Source organism: Sciurus vulgaris (assembly GCF_902686455.1).
Source record: "Sciurus vulgaris genome assembly, chromosome: 12".
Lineage (NCBI taxonomy): Eukaryota > Metazoa > Chordata > Mammalia > Rodentia > Sciuridae > Sciurus > Sciurus vulgaris.
The window spans coordinates 33,502,731-33,520,706 of record NC_136473.1 but is presented as its reverse complement, the minus strand read 5'-3'; the positions used below and the strand labels follow the sequence as shown (position 1 = coordinate 33,520,706).

At 38.0% G+C, this 17,976-nt stretch overlaps 2 pseudogenes across 2 annotated transcripts; both read left to right on the top strand.

The window, feature by feature from the left end:
- The first annotated feature begins 6,954 nt into the window (after positions 1–6,954).
- On the top strand, positions 6,955–8,102 carry LOC306642422 (myb/SANT-like DNA-binding domain-containing protein 3; annotated as a pseudogene). The gene has a single exon. The product of its transcript is annotated as a myb/SANT-like DNA-binding domain-containing protein 3 (transcript).
- An 8,785-nt stretch (positions 8,103–16,887) lies between these two features.
- LOC306642429 (large ribosomal subunit protein eL13-like) lies at positions 16,888–17,484 on the top strand (annotated as a pseudogene). The gene has a single exon. The product of its transcript is annotated as a large ribosomal subunit protein eL13-like (transcript).
- Positions 17,485–17,976: the final 492 nt, after the last annotated feature.

Here is a 17,976-nt window from a genome sequence, read left to right as displayed (position 1 = left end):
TCGGAAAGCAATCTCAATTTCTGTCCTATTCAACTTCCACGTTAGAGTTCTGCAACAGAAATACCTAAGGGGCTTGCTAGAAAACGTGGAGGGAGAGTGCTCAGATGTCGCAGACAGAAAAAGAGAAAAAACACAGTTTTTTGGAAATCCATTCGAGAGTACATGCCCTGAAAACACATTTCACTTTCAGTCCACAGAGTGCATGGGGAAAACTCAATCCATGGAAATGGTAAGGGTTTGTTCTAAGAGAAGAACTGTGCATGCTGGAAACACCCATTCTGCCGAGCAATTTGGGAATGAGGAACGGAGTTGATTGGCAAAATTTCATTGAATTCCATTAGTAAAGCTTTCTCAGAAAGCAACTTCAATTTGAGCCCTATTCGACATGCACGTTAGAGTACTACAACAGCATTACCTAAGGGCCTTGTCTAGAAAACCTGGGTTGGATGGAGTAGTAATGAGGAAAAGAGAAGAACCTGCAATTTCATGCAAATCCAGTCCTGCATTTGCTCAGAAAACGCAATTCCGTTTCAGCCCACAGAGCGCATAGGGAAAGCTCAATCCATGGAAATCGAAACTTTGTTGTATGAGAAGCACCGTGAATGGTGGATCCACCCTTCTGCAGAGGAATGTGGGTATGGGGAGTGAACATGATAGGCGAAGTTTCACTGAATTCCATTAGTAAAGCGTTCTCGGAAAGCAATCTCAATTTCTGTCCTATTCAACTTGCACGTTAGAGTACTGCAACAGAAATACCTAAGGGTCTTGCTAGAAAACGTGGAGGTAGAGTGCTCAGGTGTCGCAGACAGAAAAAGGGAAAAAACACAGTTTTTTGGAAATCCATTCGAGAGTACATGCCCTGAAAAGACATTTCCGTTTCAGCCCACAGAGTGCATGGGGAAAACTCAATCCATGGAAATGGTAAGGGTTTGTTCTAAGAGAAGAACTGTGCATGCTGGAAACACCCATTCTGCCGAGCAATTTGGGAATGAGGAACCGAGTTCCTGGCAACGTTTCATTATATTCCATTAGTAAAGCTTTCTCAGAAAGCAACTTCAATTTGAGCCCTATTCGACATGCACGTTAGAGTACTACAACAGCATTACCTAAGGGCCTTGTCTAGAAAACCTGGGTTGGATATAGTAGTAATGAGGAAAAGAGAAAGAACCTGGAATTTCATGCAAATCCAGTCCTGCATTTGCTCAGAAAACGCAATTCCGTTTCAGCCCACAGAGCACATAGGGAAAGCTCAATCCATGGAAATCGAAACTTTGTTATATGAGAAGCACCGTGCATGGTGGATCCACCCTTCTGCAGAGGAATGTGGGTATGGGGAGTGAACATGATAGGCGTAGTTTCACTGAATTCCATTAGTAAAGAGTTCTCGGAAGGCAATCTCAATTTCTGTCCTATTCAACTTGCACGTTAGAGTATTGCCACAGAAATACATAAGGGGCTTGCTAGAAAACGTGGAGGTAGAGTGCTCAGGTGTCGCAGAGAGAAAAAGAGAAAAAACACAGTTTTTTGGAAATCCATTCGAGACTACATGCCCTGAAAACACATTTCAGTTTCAGCCCACAGAGTGCATGGGGAAAACTCAATCGATGGAAATGGTCTAAGAGAAGAACTGTACATGCTGGAAACACCCATTCTGCCGAGCAAATTGGGAATGAGGAACGGAGTTGACTGGCAAAGTTTCATTGAATTCCATTAGTAAAGCTTTCTCAGAAAGCAACTTCAATTTGAACCCTATTCGACATGCATGTTAGAGTACTACAATAGCATTACCTAAGGGCCTTGTCTAGAAAACCTGGATTGGCTGGAGTAGTAATGAGGAAAAGAGAAAGAACCTGCAATTTCATGCAAATCCAGTCCTGCATTTGCTCAGAAAACGCAATTCCCTTTCAGCCCACAGAGCGCATAGGGAAAGCTCAATCCATGGAAATCAAAACGGTTTGTGATAAGAGAAGCACCGTGCATGCTGGAAACACTCCTTCTGTGGAGCAAACTGGGTGTGAGGAGTGGAGTTGATAGGCAAAATTTCATTGAATTCCATTAGTAAAGTATTTATTGTAATCTGTAGTATAAATTGACTGGTGTGCCATAATTTGAAATCCAACAATTAGAAAAACAAATATCTATACCAGAACTAAAACAAGCTTCAGTGCAGAAATGATAGATGAATACCAAATACTATTTAAAGTCTAGAACTCTCCCTCTGTTGGAAGATATTTTTTTCTTTTAGTTTATTGATCAGTCTCAATATCAATACTGTACTTAGTTAACTAGAATAAACTGACTTAAAAACTGTGTACAATTTGGAATAGCGGCATATGCTTGTGGTCTCGTGTACCTACCCAGGAAGTTGAGGCAAGAGTATCACTTGAGCCATATGTTCAAAATCAGTCCGGACAACAAAGAAGGACCCCATCTCAATACAAGAAAACTATGTGAAGACAAAAATCTGTGACTGTGATTATTATGACATGGAACTACCTAGAATCAAATAGAAAAACATTTACTTTTTGAAAAAACTGTGTTGTGACAACACATTAAACCTGTCTAGATTTTGCATGTGACTGTTCATCTCCTAAGGCAATCCTGAGTTTCAGAACTTAAGCCAAATAGTTTGTATCCACCAGAAATAACCTCCTACCAATATGTGCCTGTGAGATCATGGATGACACTGGGAAATAATCATTCTCCTCAAGATCCGAAATAAACACTGACACATTAAATTATCCAATAGGGGAACTTAATACACTGCAAAGGGTATATACTGTTGGACAGGACTGTGACAGAGCATGAAGCAAAAGGGAAACTCACCAGAGGCACAAGTTTAAGTGAGGGGAGTAAAACACTCAAGAATTAAGATAAAAGCAGAGAAGATGAAAGATTAGAGGATAAATGTGTTTCCCAGCAGTTCCCTAGATCGAGATTTAAAAAGGAGGAGGACCACTCCGTGGTGAGGTGGGTCACTCAGAGAACTCACTGAAATTCAATACTGGACAGTAGAAGAAATCCTAGAGACACAGAAAGTCAGAAACTCTGAACATAATATAAAAAAAAAAAGGATGTGCCAGCTGGGCTGGCACAGTAGTCATGGGTGCTAAGAGGACAGAAATAGGCAAGAGAGAGTAAAGTGTGGTGAAAAAAATTAGCTTGGGGAACTTGTGAAATAGGTAGACTGGTTTCTGTGGACACAGAATTAGTGGGGGAAGTGGTTTGAGTGAAAAGCAACGAAAATTGCTCTGCCCATGGATGAAGTTCACCTCAGCAGAAACAATCCTTTATTTCTCATCAAAAAATTTTCCTTTTATTTATATTCCCCACGTTTTAACTTTTTTATTTTAATTTTTAATTTTTTTCAAATTTAATTTTTTTTATTTATTTATGGAAAAAAGGTTTTTCCATTCTGTATGATTGTATGCATGTGTGTTGAGGGGTGTTCGTACTATACAAAAAATATATATATATATATAGATATTCATATATACACATGTATATTTTATACCATTTTACCTTCCTTTTAAGTGCTTTTATCTTCACCCATAATTATTTACACTTGAGTTGACTTAGGTGGAGTAAAATAACGTGTAGTTTTAAGTTATAATAATCTTATATTTGTTGTTTGTTCATACCTTGATTTTTGTTCCTCTTATTGCTTCTTCACTCTTTCCTCACTAACAATTTTTCTTTTTCCCTCTTGCCCTCTTTTGCTTATTACTCTTAGTTATTTTTACTCTTTCTTATTTATAACCATCACCTGCTACCTATCTCCTATCTCTCCTTTGCCCACTTTTAAATATTTCAAAACAGTCTCTTTCCTCCATACCCTGTTTTCTCTTCACTTAAGAAACTGCAGTTCCAAGGAGCTGGAGTTGAGGCTCAGTGGTAGAGTTTTGCCTTGCACATGTGAAGTACTGTGCTTGATTCTCAGCATCACATAAAAATAAATGAAATAACGTGTCCATCTACAATTTAAAATATTTTTTAAAAGGAAACTAATTCCACCATCAGAATTGTATAGTTTGTGTAATTACTACCCCAATCGTGGATGAAATAGTAGACACCTGCTATTTAATGCCTGATCTAGTTCATGGCTGTTTATTGTTGGTGCTAATGTTAAATGATGATTCACTGCCCTTACATAGATGATAATTAGTGTGTAGATGTCAAAGTAGACCCTGGACATTTATCTTAAGGCTGTATACTCTTTGCTAACATTATTGCTATTTCTGGCTCCCCACTTTTACTTGAGTGGATGAAAAATGATTGGGACACCTCATGATCACACAGTAGAGATCCTGCTACTGAGCAAAATTCACAACTCAGTCAAGTAACAGCAAATCTCTCTCCAAACATGATCTAGCCCCAGTCAAGCCTCAACAACACTTCAACACGTAAAATAGGGGACACGAAAACCTCAAAACAACAACCAGACTCCAAATAAGAATAACCAGAAGGGTCCTCAGGACCCATGCTTGGACTTCTACCCATACATCAAAAACAGAGAGAAGTCCCAGAATAAAAATGATAACTGCACCTAAAGGACAAGGGGAATCCATCTCAACTAATGCACAAGTTCAAGACCTCTGAAAACATAAGGAAACAGGCAAACAAATCTCCCTCCAAAATGCATAATTCCCAAACAAAAGATAGAAATGTATAGAAATGGAAAAAATCCAGAGAATGGCTATAAAAATCTTATTATTAAAATGTTCAATGAACCAAAAGAAGATCTAAGGAATGAATTAAGAGAGCGAATACAGGAGATGAAATATCCTTTCATTTAAGAAATAGAGATAATGAAAAGAAATCAATCAGAACTCCTGGAAATGAATAACAAAATAAATCAAATTAAAAAATCAATGAAAACTATCACAAACAGATTAGATTGCTTTAAACATAGAACTTTGGGCCTTGAAGATAGAACTTTGGGCCTTGAAAACAGAGTGTATAAACTTGAATACTCAGTATTCAATAAAGAAATAAAAATAAAAGTCCATGATGGAATATACAAGAACTCTGGGACAGAATCAAAGAACTAATCTGAGAGTCAAGGGAATAGAAGAGAACTGGAAATGCAAGGTAAAAGCTAATTCCTATTCTTAATAGAATGTCTTCAGTGAGATAGTAGTAGAATTTCCCCCTATATTAAAAAAGAGATAGATGCCCACATATAGAAGAACCCCCAGCAGAAAAGATCAGAACAAATGCTTCCAAGACACTTCACCATCAAAATTCCTAACATAGAAAATAATAAAAGAATACTAAAATCTTTAAGAGAATAAATATCAGGTCATATTTGTAGCAAACCAGTAAGGTTCACTCCTGATCTATCAACTTAGACCCTAAAATCAAGGAGGGCCTGGAGTAAGATACAGCAGGTTCTAAAAGAAAACAATTGTCAGCCAAGGCATACTACATACAGAGGAATCAAAAAACAAAAGCCAAATCTCCCAAACAGAGGAATTTCATTGAAAGAGCAGCCAATTAAATGAAAACAAGACAGAATTAACTATAGCAAGCAAACCAAAAGGGGGGAAAACTACAAATAGGTCCATAATAACACAATGTTAATAGTCTTGACTACATAATTAAAAGACACATTAGAAGAATGGATTAAAAAACAAGTTCAAACTATATATTGTTTGCAAGAAACTCATCTGAGAGGTAAAGATATCCACAGGAATGAAAGTAAAAGGATAAAAAAAATATTTTATGCAAATGAAATCCAAAAGCAAGAAGGAGTGGCTGACAAAGCAGATTTCAAGCAAAAATTAAAAGAAACGAAGATCACTACATCCTGATTAAGGGAAGAATCCAACAAGAAGATGTACTAAATATACATGCCCCAAATGTCCACGCACCTAATTACATAGAAAAAATACTTCTTGATATTAAATTCAGATAGACCCCAAAACAAAAATATTGGGTGATTTTTAACATACCCTTATTACCAATATGCAGGTTCCTCAAACATAAAATCAATAAAGATATTTTCATCCTAAATAATACTATTAACAAAAGGGCCTAGTATACCTCTACAGAGTATTTCACTCCAAAACAACTGAACTTACTGCCTTCTCAACAGCACACAGAACCTTTTCCAAAATAGACCATAGGTCACAATGTATCAGTAAAGACAAAAAAAAATTATATATATATATAATTGCATGCATCCTACCAGATCAAAATGGAATAAAACTACAAATAAACAGAAAAAATAATAAAAGCAATGTAAACACATGAAAAGTGAACAATGCTCTTCTAAATGAAAAGTGGATCATATAAGAAGTCAAGAAATTCTTAGAAACAAATGAGAACATAGATTCAGCATATCAAAAATTTGGGACAGTAAGAAAGCAATTCTAGCAGGAAAATATTTAGCATTGAGTGCCTACATTAAAAAATTAGAATGAGTTTGTCAGGATGAACCCAACCATATGTGTAACTATAAAGCTGTAATTATTTTTAAAATATGAACCAAAGTAAATCTTTTTTCCTTAAAAAAAGAGAGAAATTTTTTTTTTAATTTTAAAAAGAGAGAGAGAAAGAGATCCCAACTGAATAAGCTTATGCTCTACTCAAGCACTTATAAAAGGAAGAATAAATGAATCCCAAAATCAGTAGAAGGCAGGAAATAATTGAGTTAGAAGCAATGAATTTGAGAATAAAAAAAAAAAATTCTAGACCCATATGACTTGCACAAATTGAACCAGGAAAATGTAGAAAACCTTGACAAACTCAGGCAAAATAATGAAATAAAACAACACTTAAAAGTCTTGGCAGGCGGCGGCCCGCGATGGGGCGGCGGCTTCGGGCTTTGTGGCTGCGGCGCGCGGCGGGGCCTGGCCTGCTGGGGGTGCGCCGCCGCGGATCGGCGCTCCGCTCCGGAGCCCGCGGCCCTCCAGGCCGCCCAGCCACGGAGCGGAGTCCAGGCCGCCGCGCTCGCGCCTCGCCTGCCCCTCCCGGGGTCTCCGCGGCTGCCGCGCCGCCGCCGCAGGATAGCTAAGGGCCTGGAGAAACAGAGTGGAAAATGCAAAACAACGAAATTATAAAACCTGCCAAATACTTTTCGGATTGGAAAAAAGTTCAAATCTTGCTTGCTTTGGTATAAAAGTACAAATATATGCTGGAATGTAAGAAAAGCGATGCCCGAACTATCGCCCTCAAGCAGCGGACCTGGCAAGCGCTTGCCCACGAATACAACTCTCAACCGAGTGTGTCACTGCGGGATTTCAAGTAGCTCAAGAAGTGCTGGGAGAACATCAAGGCTCGGACCACAAAAATTATGGCCCATGAAAGGAGAGAGAAAGTGAAGCGGAGCGTCAGCGCGCTGCTTAGTATCCACGTCCTGGGGAAGGAGAAGATCACCAGCATGCTGCCTGAGCAGCTGTATTTTGTACAGAGCCCTCCCGAGAAGGAGCCCGATTACCACCTTGACGCCGCAGCCCCAGAATCATTTGCTGTTTCAAATAGAGAACTGTGCGATGATGAGAGAGTTCATGCATTTTCCAGTATGTGAGGGGACCTCTCAACCTGAACCCTCGTTCAGCTGTCAGAATAACAGCCAATAAAAACTACAGGAGCAAAACCTCTCAGGAAGGTGCTTTTAAAAAGATGCATGAGGAAGAACACCATCAACAAATGTCCATCTTACAACGGCAGCTGATAGAAATGAATGAGGTGCATGTGGCCAAAATCCAGCAGATAGAGCGAGAGTGTGAAACGAAACGGCAGAGGAGGAACACAGGATAAAAATGGAAGTTCTCAATTAAAAGAAGATGTATTGGGAAAGAAAGCTACAAACTTTTACCAAGGAATGGCCTGTTTCTTCATCTAACCGGACCTTTCCCAGTTCACCCTAAGACTATGGGGGTGGTTACCTTATAATTAATCTGTGTTGGCAAAGGAAGTCTGGAACATGAACTTGCGGTCAGTAACCTGTAACAGCTACAACTAGGAAAATTAGAGTGGTAGTAGTGACTTATTTAAGAATACATTCAGGTAAACAGCTGCACCCTATATACCCCTTAAGTGGCAAAGAAGCTGTTATAATATCTGAAAAGTATCACTGAGTGCTATAATTCTGAATGTAATGTATATGTAGGGGAGTTTTACTCTTCCATAGAGAAGAATGAAATTATGGCATTTGCTGATAAATGGATGGAACTGAAGAACATTATGCTAACTGAAATAAGCCTGAGAGAAAATCAAGGATTGAACATTTTCTCTCATATAGAGAAACTAGAGCAAAATAAGGGGGAAAGTGGGGAGGAGATCATATATCATAAATATATCAGGAAGATCAGTTGAGTAGGAGATTGAGAGTTGGGAGGGACTAGTAAAGGGGAGAGAATGCAGACTGAATTTAACAAACTCACACTATGTATAACATAGTGAATTACACCTGTGTGGATATGTATAAAGGACCAATCAGAAATAAAATAATAACAAGTGAAAGGAAGAGCAGTAGTTGAGGAAGGAGAATAGGAGGAGTGAGGGGGGAGGAATGGAGGCGACTGGGTACTGAAACGTAGTAAGTCATTCCATGCATGTATGATTTTATCAAAATGAACCCAACTATTATGTGTAACTACTGTTACGGTTTTGATGTGAAGTTTCCCCTAAAAGCTCGTGTGTGAGTCAATGCAAGAAAGTTCAGAAGAGAAATGATTTGGTTATGGGAATCTTAAACCAATCAATGAAGTAATCCCCTGATGGGATTAACTGAGTGATAACTGAAGGTGGGTAGGATGTGGCTAGAGGAGGTGGGTCATCGGGAGCATGCCTTTGGGGTGCATATTTTGTATCTGTTGAATTAAGTCTCTCTCTCTCTCTCCTTCGTGATCATCTTGTGAGCCACTTCCCTTCACCACACTCTTCCGTCATGGTGTTCTGCCTCACCTTGAGCCTTGAGGGATGGAGCTGGCTGTGTACGCACTGAGACAATGAGCCCCCAAATAAACTTTTCCTCCACTCAAATTGCTCGTTTTGGGCATTTCAGTCATGGCAGCAAGAAGACCTACTGAAACAACTTATAGTTGTTTATATGCTCTAATAAAATAAATTAATTAAAAATAATTAAGGGGGTAGAAGTTCATTAGATCAGACAAAAGGGAGTGAAGGGAAGGGATTGGGGATGGGAACAGGAAAGATAGTGGAATGAATCAGTCATAATTTTCCTATATTCACAAATGAATACACAACCAGTGTAACTGCACATCATGTACAACCACAAGAGTGGGAAGTTATACTCCATATATGTATAACATGTCAAAATACAATTCCAGTGTCATGTGTAACTAAAAAGAACAAATTAAAAATTTTAATTTAAAAAGTAAAATATAGTGTAGTAGAATGTGGTTTACAACAATAAATTGAACAATATATTGTTGAACAAATAAATTGTGAATAATGCTGCTAAAAACATAGGCTTTCAATAATTTGGGGTACGTACCCAGAAATGGAATAATTTGGTATATATAATATGGTAAATCTATTTCTATTTTTTGAGAAACTGCCACACTGTTTCCTACAGTGGTTGTATCGTTTTAAAAACATGCCTTCCAAGAGTATTCAAGGGTTCCAATTTCCCCACATTCTCACCAATACTTGTCAGTATATTTTAAATTGGTGGTAGAGCAAGTGCTTAGCATGTAAAAAGCCATGGAGTCAATCATCAGCACCAAAAATAAATAAATAAATAAAACATAAATACTATTTAATAAAAATTTTTAAAAATCTAAGCTAAAACAACAGATATGTGCAAGACAATATAATTATGTCAATTAACTTTTTATTTTACTCTTTCATGATACTACTTTAATTATAAGTATTACAATAAACTTCAGCAGTCATGGAAATGTGTTTCACAAAATTGAGACACATCTTAGTAAATGGGAGCAAACATTTCAAAGACTTCAATACACTGGATGGAATTCTTCAAGAATTTCACCATAAGTATTTTATCTTTTCCAGGAAAATCCTCTGGATGTGACTTTATATAAGCAAACATGTCATGGTTCCTCACAGCATACATATGGTCTTGACATTTTAAGAGATAATAGCCAGCAAAAACAGAGGAAGTAACATATAGAAGCTGGTGGTGCAAACCCGCCAATATCACTGAGCTAAAACAAGTACTAAAACATTAGTAAGAAAGTTGTTTCAGGCTGCACACATTGATGCCTATGCTTTTCAATTGTTAGATTATATATATATATATAAATATATTATATATGTATATATATATATATATATATATAGTTATTGTTGTTGATGTGATTGAGCCCAGGGCCTCAAACATGCTAAGCACATGTTTTATCACTGAGCTACATGTCCCAGCCCCTTTCAATGGATCTATTTTGATTAAAACTATTTGGTTTGGGTTTGAAGGTAAGAAAATCTAGAGTACTGACTGATGAGAAAATATAACATCAATATATATTGCCATCAGTAGGCATAGAAGCACGCCCTATTTTGACTGGTTGCTTCAGTCATTGGATTTAGGAATAGAACTTAATTTATTAAATAGAACTCAATTTAGTCAGGCACAGTGCTGCATGTCATCACCTGACCCAGGAGTTTGAGGCTAAATTATTATTTATAATAATTCTAGCTTATTTATCTCATAGCAATCTTTGACCAACATGATTTCATATGCTTCTTTGAACAACTGACTTCCCTGGGATAAGTCCCTGGAAAACAATTTTGGAAATAAATATTGCATATACTTTTTAGAATCTCGATACAAGCTTTTTGTTCTCTGAAAGGTGACTATGACCTAGATATGATGGTTCAGGCTTGTAATCTCAGTTATTCAGGAGGCTGAAGCAGGAGGATCCCAAGTTTGAGGCAAGCCTGGGCCACTCAGTGAGACCGTGTCTTGAAATAAAATTTAAAAGGCCTGCAGGTGGAGTTCAGTGTAAAGTACCTGCCTATGCATTCATGAGGCTCTGGGTTAAATTTACAGCATCAAAAAAAAAGTTACTAATGCAAAAACACTATAATCTTTTCCAAGTTCTAACAGTATTAACAGGAATTTCTAGAAAAATGAGCACAAAATCTGCTCTTACAGCTAGTGCATATGTAGAAAGCTCTCAGAACCCAATAAGAGAAGTTTAAAATGGTAATCAATCTCAGGACTGTATTCAATGCATGACACTGATATTCTCCTTTCTTCTCAAAATAAAATTCTGATGAATTATTTTCATCTGAAATTCCATACTGTAGCTCACTGGCTACTTTAACTTCCTCAAGAGCTAGAACACAGGTTTTCATACCCTGTCATTTTGCTTGAAAGGGATGAAGCATCAGGGAGTTCTCACTTGGCTTCATATCTTCACAGAAAGTTCTAGGAGAGAAAAACATGTTAAGAACCTTTTGAGAATGGGTGCAAAAGTGGGCGGTTGTGAAATTTCTGATGAAATAGAAGAACCAGAAAGAAAGCTGCTCTTTGAAATATCTCTCAGTGGATAACAGGGATAATTTTGTAGGGGTTTCAAATTCAGACTAGATGAAAATGAGCTAAGAAATGAAACAGGCTTAAGAACCATGCCTATGGGTTGGGAGTAGAGGCATGCAAGAGGTTCTGATATTGATTCCAAACACACGTATATGCATGCATACCCGCACACACACACACGAGATAAAAACTATATCAAGAAAATAACCTTGGGTGTGGGTAGAGTCAGTCACATAGAAATGTTTGGAAGTAGAGAGAGAGAAAGAGAGAGATAGCAGTATTAGGATGTTTTAAAACTCTGTATTAAAATATAGCATACAGGGACTACTGTTATAGCTCAGTTGTAGAGTTCTTGTAACACACACAAGACCCTGAATTCAATCCCCAGAACTGGGAAACAATAAAAATAAATAAAATAAAAAATAACATACATGTAGAAATATGTACAAATTATAGTACCTAGCTTGTTGAATTTTGGCAAAGTTAAAATCCCTGTATAGACAGCACTCAGAGGAAAAACCAGAATATCACAGTGGACCACAGGTGATTCATGCCCGTGTGTGTGTGTGTGTGTGTGTGTGTGTGTGTGTGTGTGTGTTTGTGTGTGTATCATTATTTCATTTCAAATATATATACATTATTTTTTTATAGTAACAGTCCATAATTCCTTTTTCCAAACCAAGGGTCAGCAATCTATGGCCTGAGGGCTAGCTGCCTGTAGTGCCTTCATTTATTTATTTATTTTTTTTAATGTGGTGCTGAGGACTTAACCCAGTGCCGCACATGTGCTAGGCAAGCACTCTACCACTGAGCTACAACCCCATCCCTAGTTGCCTGTTTTGGTAAATACAATGATATTGCAGTACAGCCATGCAATTCATTTTCATATTGGCTGTGGTTGCCAATATGACTTTATTGCCAATATGACCTTATGGTCACAAAGCCTAATTTACTCTCACCCTTTACAGGAAAAACTCTGAGGATGCATGACCTAAACAATAGGGGTGTGTATCAGGGTAAGGAAAGAGAGACACACTGTGATACAAATGGCTCCTAGAATTTTCATAGTTGCTCTAGAGTCTAGAATACTGTGATATTAAATAACAGGTTCACTGGAAATTGAACCATTGAGAGCAAGTGTGATAGAACTTTAGCTATTAAAATAATATTTTGCTACTCCAGAGTCTACTTAAAGGATGTTATCAATGAATTGCAAATCTTCATCAATCACATTTCATTAGAAGCCCACTTCACCAAAACTTGTTAGAGACACAAAAACCATTTACTCAAGATTTATACCTCCATGTTTTCATGCATGTAGAGAGCATACTGTGACCTGCTCTCAGTTACTTCATGATGTATAGAACAGCAGTTTTTGCACTACTCCTAAATCTGACTTACTCCACTTTATAAAGCAGTAGTTTGCCATGAATTACTCCATTTTAATTGTAAGTGCCAAGGTAGAATGACCTTATTTGTACACATAAACAACCATCATCTGTACAGCCCCACCATAAAGCACAAACAAATATAATTTCTCTAAATACACAATATTTTACTTTGATTTTTGTTTATTTTTTAGAGACAGGGTCTCACTATGTTATCCAGGCTTACATCAAATTCCTCAGCTCAAGTGACCCTCCTGCCTCAGCCTCCTGAGTTTTTGGAATTATAGCTATATGTCAACATGTCCGACTGAAAACAAACTTTTCTAGCACTGCAAGAAAACAAAATTCCAGGTACCTCTTATAAATAACAATGTATACTTTTGATGTTGCCAGTTGATAAGTTTTTTTCAGTCCCTTAGGGTCTTAAACTAGCTTTCTTATAAAGCAAGGTAGACAATTACAAACCTGTTCAATATTTTAAGCCTCATTTCTCATAAGCAAATAAATTGGGGAAAGAATTTCTCTCCTTAACTACTCAAGTTGCTATTTTAGACATTTTAAATATAAATGATCTGCATATGATCTTCCAAGTGCAGGCTATGAGGATTCCTCATGTATCCTGTAGCTTACAAGAGGAATCAGTTAACTATAATGAGCTCTTTTTTGATGCCAAAGTATATTCAGTATTTTCATGATTGATATGTGTTACACATACACACGCACCAATTTTGGTTCTCGGGATTTAAATTAGGACCTCATATATGCTAAGCATGGACTCTACACTGAGCTACAGACCCAGTCTTGAGCTGTATTTTTTAAATCTAGATATGTGCTCATATGAAATGGTTATACTTTTAATAATTTCAAATCAATTAATGTGAGTGTGGTGTGCCTATTTATTTATTTGCAGGGTTAGGGGTGTAGCTTAATGGTGGCGTCCAAGCATGTTTGAGTCCCTGAATTTGATCTCCTGTACCACAGACAGACAAATTTTTACAGAACATATCCTACCATATTTCCCCTATCAACCAAAATAAGATTATTTTTTCTCTTGAAGTGATTTGTTTCGGCCTGTTATTACTCCCTCAATCTCATCCAATATGGCAATGGCACTGAAAAACAATAATTGGGTTTCTTATTTGCAAACTTTGTTATTTTTTCCTTAATATAAATTATTTGACAGCTCTTCTTTAACCCCTATAGCTATTCTCTAAAGAATTCTGTATATTTTAAATAGAGAATAAGTCTCTGTTCTGTAAATAATGCACAGCATCAGTCTTACAAAATAAATGTCCTTTTTGTGCATTGTACATATCCAGACATATTCCCTACCTCATTCCCCTGCTCAACTCTAACCCTTCCTCCTTTGCCACACATCACCTGCTTCAACCATTTCACCCTTGTTTTGATACATTGTGTCCTTTCCTCAGCATCCCCCTGCTTCATATAGAATTGATTCACTTGGCACCTGCATACATTTCTGACCCTCTACCCTCCTGCACAAGGCTCAATCTCTACTCTGCCCAAGGCAGTATTTTTAAAATACATTTGATTAAATCAAAAGGTTCTTAAGCAGTTTGATACCCTTTATAACACATTTTTAAAAATGATCAAGTTATCCCACTCCTTGTTTTATACCCAAAGGACTTAAAATCAGCACACTACAGTGATGCAGAAGCAGACACATCTATGTTTGTAGCAGCTTAATTCACAATAGCTAAACTATGGAACCAGCCTAGGTGCCCTTAAATAGATGAATGGATAATGAAAATGTGATACATATACACAATGGAATACTGCTCAGCCATAAAGAGAAATTAAATTATGGCATTTGCCAGTAAATGGATGGAACTGGAGACTATTATGATAAGCAAAATAAGCCAATTCCTAAAAAACAAAGGCCAAAGTTCTCTGATATGTGGATGCTAACTCACAATGGGTGGGTGGGCTGTAGAGAAGAATAGAAGTACTTTGGATAGACATAGGGGAATAAAGGGAAGGTAGCCGGAATGGGAATAGGAAAGATAGCAGAATTAATCAGACATTACCTTTCTATGTGCATATATGAATACACAACCAATGTAATTCCACATCATGTACAACCAGAAGAATGGGAAGTTATACTCCATATATGTATAACATGTTAAAATACATTCTGCTGTCATGTACAAATAATAATACCAAATTTTCCTTAAAAAGCTAAAAAAAAAATAAGCAACTTCCATTTTGAGAGGGTGCTGGGAATCAAACTCTATAGTCTGAGGAAATTTGCTTTGGTCTAGATATTTTGATAGTAAGTGTAAATTCGAAGCATTCTGTCACCCTCTGCTTTCTCTCTTTTCCCTAAAACTTTGCATTCTGTTTACTCAGCATTTATTGAGCTCCTACTGTGTGCCAAAGCAGTATGGCAAGCAATACAAATTAAATATAAATAAAATATTGTCCCTGCACTCTGAGATTTTACTGTATGGTACAAAAGAGAAAAATGGAAAGAAAAAGGAAGGAAGAAAGAGAGAGAGAGAGAAAAGAAAGGAGGGAGGGAGAAAGAAACGCACACTATGTTTTGATGTTTATAATTTTAGAAGTTAGAAAGATTGAAGAAAGTGCTGATTAACTCTAAAAGATAGAGGTATTAAATACTAAAGGTTTTATTCTGTTTTGCCTCAGAAGCAATTTTTTTTAATGCAGGATTGAACTGAGGGTCTCATGCTGACTAAGCATTGCACTGAACCATTGAACTGTAACCCCAGTCCCAGAGAGTCAATTTTGTATGTACCAAGAAGGCTTATGTATCAAGATTTTTTTAAAATTTATGTTAACTGATTAACATCACAAATTCAAACCCTTATTTCTTCCTAAAGTTTTTAGGTCCTTAATATTCTTTTGCAGAGTGGAAGGGGGTAGCTGTGAATTGAACCCAGGGGTTCTTTACCATTGAGCTACATCTCCAACTCTTATTTTTTTAAATTTTGAGACAGGATCTGGCTAAGTTGTTGATGCTGGCCTCAAACATGTGATTCTCCTTTCACAACCTCATAAGTCACATGCCCTATTACACCTGGCTTTTTTCTTTTCCTTTCTTTCTTTTTCTTTTCTTTTCTTTTCTTCCTTCAACTCAGGATCTTGTAAAGTTGTCCAGGCTGTTCCCCAACTCCTGGGCTCAAATGTTCCTCCTGCCTCAGTCTCCCAAATAGCTGGGACTATAGGTATGGGTCACTGGGTTGGAGTCCAAAATTCTTAGTCTATTTTATTTTATTTTTTATTTGTTTTAAATAATTTTTTTAGTTGTAGATGGACATAATACCTTTATTTTATTTATTCATTTTTGTGTGGTGCTGAGGATCGAACCCAGTGCCTCATGCATGCCAGGTAGGCGCTCTACCACTGAGCCACAACACCAGTCCTCTTACTCTATTTTAAATAACTGTTCATTGTCAATTCTAGGGGACCTCTTATTAATGCTAACCTGGGCTCGTTTACAAACTTTATGCCTTTAATCTTTAAACTTTATTGGCAAATTTAACATTTTCTATTTCCTTCAAAAATATTTCGATATAATAAACAAAACCTCCCTGAGTATTAGGTAATTCTTAAAAATGTGAAATGTAACAACTCAACTTTTTTTGTGTGCCAGTGGTGCTAGAAATTGAACTCAGGGCCTTGCACATGCTAAGCAAGTGCTCTACCATTGAGCAATATCTCTAGCTCTTCTTTCATATCACTTTGAGACAGAATCTCTCGAAGTTGCCCCGGCTGGCTGGAACTTGCAGTCTTCTTGCCACAAGCTAGGAATGCAGACATGCACCAGCACACAGGGCGACGTAGAACTTTTAAATACAATGAGATATAAGTCAACATAAATGTTCCCACTTAGGAACATTTCAAGGTAAGATCACAAGTTTAAATCAATTAATCAATTTTGCATATTAGAGTTAAAAGGATGAAGTTCTAATAGGCCAATGTATTTTATACTTTAAAAATAAACAAGGCTGCTCTCCGGTCCAGCGCAGAAGGTCGTAGGCAGCCATGGCGCCCAGCCCGAATGGCATGATCCTGAAGCCGCACTTCCAGAAGGACTGGCAGCAGCGCATGGCCATGTGGTTGGCCCCGAAGATCCGCAGGCACAAGGCCCGGCAAGCAAAAGCGCCTGCAGCGCCCGGCGCCCTGCGTCTGGACCCATCCGGCCCTACGGTGCGGTATCACACCAAAGTCCAAGCTGGCAGGGGCTTCAGCCTGGAGGGGCTAGGGTGGCAGGCATCTCTGTGGACCCCAGGAGGCGGAACAGATCCACCGAGTCCTTGCAGGCCAACGTGCAGCGGCTGAAGGAGTACCACTCCAAGCTCATCCTCTTCCCCAGGAAGCCCTCTGCACCCAAGATGGGAGACAGCTCTGCTGAAGAACTCAAATTGGCCACCCAGCTGACAGGACCAAGAATGCCTATCGAAACGTGTGCACGACGGAGAAAGCCAGAGTCATCACCGACAAGGAGAAGAAGTTCAAGGCATTTGCCAGTCTCCGCATGGCTCGTACCAATGGCCAGCTCTTTGGCATCCGGGCAAAGAGAGCCAAGGAAGCTGCAGAACAGGACATTGAAAAGAAAAAATAAAGTGCTGTGGGGCCTTGTAATAAATGTCTGGGTGAGACTAAAGCTGGGACCCCTGTGCTCTACCTCCACGTGCAGCGCCCAACCTGTGGTGGGTCAGTCTGTGGGCTGTGGTGCTGGGTTCTCGGTGGCTGCCCAGACCCTGCATTGCCATCCTTTTTTCTGTGTGTTGATGTCACATCTCAAGACTTAGATAAGGCCCTTGAAAAAATAAACTAAAATTAAAATAAAATAATAAAATAAAATAAAAAACAAAAAGGCGCTAGGGTGTAGTTCAGCAGTAATATGCTCACCTAGCATGATTGAGGCCCTGGATTCCATCCCCAGCACTACACATACACACAAAGGCATAAGTACATTTCTTTTTTCAAAAACGACTGGGGGATGTACTTTTCTGTTAGATGCAACAATTGTTACAGAGCACATAACTATAGTATGATTTTGATTTTTCTAAATATTTAGAATTTTTTTGAAACTAAGAAGATGCTTACTCACTGAGAAGACAGTTATAC